We start from the raw sequence: 5782 nt of genomic DNA, 5'->3' as shown, positions 1-5782 counted from the left end.
CTTAGAACTACTTAAACTTAACAAACCTAAGGACATCACACACATACATGCCCGAGGCAGGATTCGATCCTGCGACCGTAGCGGTCGCGTGGTTCCAGACTGTAGCGCCAAGAACCGCTCGGCCACCCCGGACGGCTATGTAGATAGAAAACAACAGCGGACCTACCACATTTCCCTGGGGCACTCCAGATGATACCCTCACCTCCGATGAACACTCACCATCGAGGACAACGTACTGGGTTCTATCACTTAAGTAGTCTTAAAGCCACTCACATACTTGGGAACCAATCTCATATGCTCGTACCTTAGTTAGGAGTCTGTAGTGGGGCACGGAGTCAAACGCTTTCCGGATGTCAAGGAATATGGAATATACCCTTTATTCATGGTTGGCAATATATCATGTGGAAAAAGAGCGAGTTGCGTTTCGCAGGAGCGATGCTTTCTAAAGCAGTGCTGATGCATGAACAGCAACTTCTCTGTCTCAAGGAAATTCATTATATTCGAACTGAGAATATGTTCGAGAATCCCGCAACAAACCGATGTTAAGGATATTGCTCTGTAATTTTGAGGACCCGTCCTTCTACCCTTCTTATATACAGGCGTCACCTGCGCTTTTTTCCAGTCGCTCGGGACTTTACGTTGGGCAAGAGATTCGCGATAAATACAAGCTAAGTAAGGAGCCAATGCAGTAGAGTACTCTCTGTAAAATCGAATTGAAATCCCATCAGGACCTGGCGGTTTATTTATTTTCAACCCATTCAGCTGCTTCATAAACCCAGGGATGTCTATCACTATGTCCTCCATACGGGAATTGCACGAGACTCAAACGTTGTTATGTTTGTACGATCCTTCTGCGTGAAAGATTTCTCAAATGCTAAATTTAAAATTTCTGCTTTTGTTTTGCTGTCTTCCGTTGCCAGGCCAGACTGATCAGCGCGTGACTGGATGGAAGTCTTCGACCCACTTACCGATTTTACGTAATACCAGAATTTCCTTGGGTTTTCAGCAAGATATTTTGCTAAGGTATGACGGTGATAGTGGTTGAATGCTTCGCGCATCGCTCTTTTTACAGCAGCACGAATCTCCACTAATTTTTGCCTCTCCTCATTCTCCCGAACTTTCTTGCACCGCGAGTGCAACTGCCTTTGCTTCTTGAGCATTCTCCATATTGTGCTGTTAAACCACGGTGGGTCTTTTCCGTCCGTAACCCACTTTTTTGGCACATACTTGTCCAATGTGTGATTTAATATTTGCCCATAATTCTTCCACGTCCATCGTACCGGAAGTAAATGAAGTCGATTCATTTACTAAGTGCGATGCTAACAACTGCTTATCTGCTCTTTCTAGTAAGAATACTCTCCTAGGCTTCTTGACCGACTTTTTAACTTTCGTAACCATAGTCGTAATGACAACATCATGATCTCTATTCCCTGTCTCAACACTGACACCGTCGATGAGGTCTGGTCTGTTCGTGGCTACCAGATCTAAAATATTTCCATTACTCGTTGGCTGTCGATTTAGCTGCTCAAGACAGTTTTCGGATAAAATCTTTAAAAGTAATTCACACGACGGCTTGTCTGTAGCGCCTGTAATAAATCCATAGACATCCCGGTCTATACTAGGTAGGTTGAAGTCGCCTCCGACTAATATAGCATGATCCGCGTACTTATGCGATACAGAATGGAGACTCCCTTTGAATGATTCTACAACTGCCACGGTGGAACCTGGTGGCCGGTAATAACACCCCACAATTAACTTTACTTCCACTAGCCCTGTTAAACGTGTCCAGATAACTTCACAATCACACTCTACTTCGACCTCAGTAGACACAAAATTTTTGTCAACTGCAAGGAAGACACCACCTCCTACGGTGTGTAATCTGTCTTTCCGATACACGTTCCAACCCTCACTAAATATTGGTCGCGTATGTATCGACTTTCCGCCCTTCCACCCACCCCCCCCCCCTCATCTCGTACGCCGCCCATGCGAGGGAGGTGTGAGCATCATACCAACAGATCTGCAGTAGAGTGACTATAGAACGACTGGTGACGAGACGGTCTCAGTACAAGAGTGTGCTGCATGAAGAGCAAGCACATGTTCAAACAATTTAAGCCACGACTCTGATGAGCAGACTGGTGAAAATAGCTGAACCGCTTCTACAAGGTTACAGGAAGCACTGCTGCCATACCTGTGATGAAACTGGTATCTGGTAGTCTGTACTATTCATTTATGTGGATGCGTAACCAGCTGACAACGTGGTTCGTGTTTAGGTCTCAAGGAACATAACTGATAGCTTACTAAACTGTGATAATTTCGGGTAAAGTGAAATGCAATAACAGAGCAGTAAGAGTTTTCCTACGTTGGTGCATTAATTATTTTAATTTGAAAACAACGCTTTCTCATGGTTACGAGATGAGTTTTACCTGTGAGTGCAAATGTATTAGAAGCTGATAAGATTGAAACGCACATCCTAGCCTAACCGGAGTAGATCGAATGCCACTAAAAGCCCTGAATATGTCATCAGAGGTCGTTCACATTTAGATTTTGGTCTTCAAATGACTACATCTGTTCCTTCCCTTTTTTCTTCTTTACCTTGGATGTTGACAATCACGCACAGGAATTGGAATATTAATTGGTATGAACACTATAACATAATTGTAAAGCACAGGACACCGTCTTCAGGTCACAAGTGGCCCATCGGGAACATCGAACCGCCGCGTCATCCTCAGCCGCGGATGTGGACAGGAGCGGCGTGTGGTCAGCACACCGCTCTCCCGGTCGTTATGATGGTTTTCTTTGACCGTAGCCGCTACTATTCGGTCTAGTAGCTTCTCAATTGGCATCACGAGGCTGAGTGCACCCCGAAAAATGGCAACAGTGCATGGAGGCCCGGATGGTCACCCATCCAAGTGCCGGCCACGCCCGATAGCACTTAACTTCGGTGTTCTGACGAGAACCGGTGTATCCACTGCGGCGAGGCCGTTGCCACCACAAAATTGTAACCTTCTTAAAAATAGTGTTTTTCTTAAATTACGTGTATTTCGTAATTTTAATAGTTCACTGCAGTATATGTTTCGTTTTAGACCTACTAACGACAACTTTAACGTAACTACTCCTATTTATCTTTTATTCATCCTACTCGTACCTCTTCTAACGTCTCATCCTATCATCTGACTCCAGTTGTTGTTCTGATTGTCTTATCTTCCTGTAAACATTTGAATTTGTTGACTTCCAGTCCGAATTTGTCTCTGAGTTTTCTAAGCCCTTTTTATGTTGATCGCCAACCTGTTCTTTGCCTTTTTTGCATTGGGATCAGTTATTTCATTTACAAAGTAATTGAAGTAAATGAAAGAATAATTACAGAAAAACTGGCATAACTCAGGCTCTGAGAACCATAAGGGCTTAAATCATAACGTCGTCCAATATGAGATTGTCGAATGTATGCATGCTCCTGATATCTGTTGATCTTACAGTGAACCAGCTTTACCTGCACTGTGTCCTTACATTGTCTGTCTGAACATCTGCAGAAAGCTGCCTTCGTCATTTCTCTGCTATTCACTTCTACAAGTGTCCAACTTAAAGATTTTCATTGCTGCCCGAAGGCTCACTGACTACGCTGATTCCCATTTTTTCATAAATGCTGGAACCTTTTGAAGGAATGCGCGACCCATAACCTTACGTCCCATGCTTTCTGTAATCCTGTCTGTAAAATACACTTTAAGGTTTTTAAAACGTTTAAGAGTGTTCCAGAACTCACTACCTCAGTAAAAGTTTATGTTCGTGGTAAGAACATATATTTCAGAAATTTTGCAATGATGAAGTTTTCAGCAGCTTGCCACAAACTGTTGTTAAAGTAACAAGTTCTTCATTGCAGTCGTGAGGGGCCACCATTTTCCTCACGTCGCATCGAGAGAGACAGCAGTTCGTTATCTCTCCAAGGTCTTCAGATTCTTTGCAAAATCTGATGTCAAAATTCGTAAGCGGAAGGCAACCTTCAAAGAGGAAACTTAACAGAATTACTTGATCAACCTGCTACCGAAAACTATAAGAGTTGGCAAGTGCACTTCCGATACATGGGTGTTGCATTGTTTTGTGGAAAAGGGAGAAACTTTATCAGAGAGCACTTACTAGGTGCACAAAGGACTAACATAACAGCACATCATAACAGGCGATAGGGACTGATAACAAAATGGCGGAGAGGCTTATGGAATACGTTAAATGGCCGTTGATACAGTGGAAAACTGTGGCATATTTGTCAGTGTGCTTTTGCCTTTTAACTTCACACTATTGTCCTGTTTTGTTTATGGAGGAGATATTTAAAACTGGAGGCATAGCGTGTACTGCCTGTTTGCGGATCTTGATTTCCAGTCCAGTGTTCGGATCTGGGGCTGCTTTACATGTATTGGAACTGATATAGGGCACTGGCTAGTGACTAATAACGTATTTACAGCGATGCAAAAATTAATTCGGGCCCTGGTCCTCCAACAAACGAATCCGAAAATGTTGAGCAGTACGTCGGGTATTTTGTCTTGCGTGCCGCTCGTTGCTGTGTGTGTGTGTGTGTGTGTGTGTGTGTGTGTGTGTGTGTGTGTGTGTGTGTTCTAACAGCAACCACGAATGTGATTTCGCGCTGCACCACAGAGCATCCAAGGCCCAAACTGAAGGAGCGCTTCAGAAGGACAAGAAAACCGTCGCGGGTACGTGTATGACCCAGATAGCTTCGCACCAATATGTCACGGCAAAACACTCAAATCGTCTTTTGACGGTGGCATTTTCCTGCCGCACGTGATCTGTTGTGGGTTTGCACATACTCTTTGCGGATGTCGGAACATATCAACAGCAATATCGATATATTTTTTCGATAGTAATTTAAGGTGAACATAATCGTAGGCTTGAAAGTAAAACCATTTGTTGGTTCCTCTTGTAACTTCGGTCTTCATGTGCAATTTAACTTAGTAATATGGAAATAAATGTGAATATTTCGCAAAAATTAGTCACTGTATGTATGTCAAAATTTTTTCAAGGATGCAGGTTTAAATCGAGTGATAAGGTAAGCATTGACATCACGAGAGCTTACACTTCACTGGGTCGTCGACATAAATGGTACACGAGGCACCGAACAGTACAATTTTCATCTATTTTTGATACTGACAAGCCTGCTATTACAGTGCTCGTTAGCCATTTGGGCTGTAAGGCCGTTATGCCCGAGAGGTTCCAGGCGCTTCAGTCTGGAACTGCGCGACGGCTACGGTCGCAGGTTCGAATCCTGCCTCGGGCACGGTTGTGTGTGATGTCCTTAGGTTAGTTAGGGTTAAGTAGTCCTATGTTCAAGGGAACTGATGACATCAGATGTTACGTTCCATAGTGCTCAGAGCCATTTGAACCATTTGGGCTGTAAAATTAAACACCAAAAAGCTGAAGATTACAGTTGAAGTAAGCACGAATCATAGTGAATATTACATGACCCCGAATATCCTCACGAAAGGGGACAAGGGAAGCTTCCTACGTCTGCATCGTTAAGTCTGTAAGACGTAGGTTTTGCTGCTGGCATGTAACGTTTTTTGTTCAGAACTGTGCGAGCTGCAACTGTCGTAAGTGCACTTCAAAATTTTCTGAAACAATGCGTGGGTGAAAACGGTATACCCTGTAACACTTTTCATACTTTTCGGCTATAATAAGGAGTTCAATATATTTTCTCAGTCCATTCAGTTTACGTGTGCTGCAGTCTTTTTCTGAAGTTAGAAAATTACTCCGGAAAAATAAGGTTTCCTAAATCTGAAAA

At 43.3% G+C, this 5782-nt stretch overlaps 1 pseudogene; it reads right to left on the bottom strand.

The window, feature by feature from the left end:
• Positions 1-2869: 2869 nt before the first annotated feature.
• LOC124617464 lies at positions 2870-2987 on the bottom strand (annotated as a pseudogene).
• Positions 2988-5782: the final 2795 nt, after the last annotated feature.

This window comes from Schistocerca americana, chromosome 5, assembly GCF_021461395.2.
Source record: "Schistocerca americana isolate TAMUIC-IGC-003095 chromosome 5, iqSchAmer2.1, whole genome shotgun sequence".
NCBI lineage: Eukaryota > Metazoa > Arthropoda > Insecta > Orthoptera > Acrididae > Schistocerca > Schistocerca americana.
This window is presented reverse-complemented; position numbering and strand designations above follow the sequence as displayed.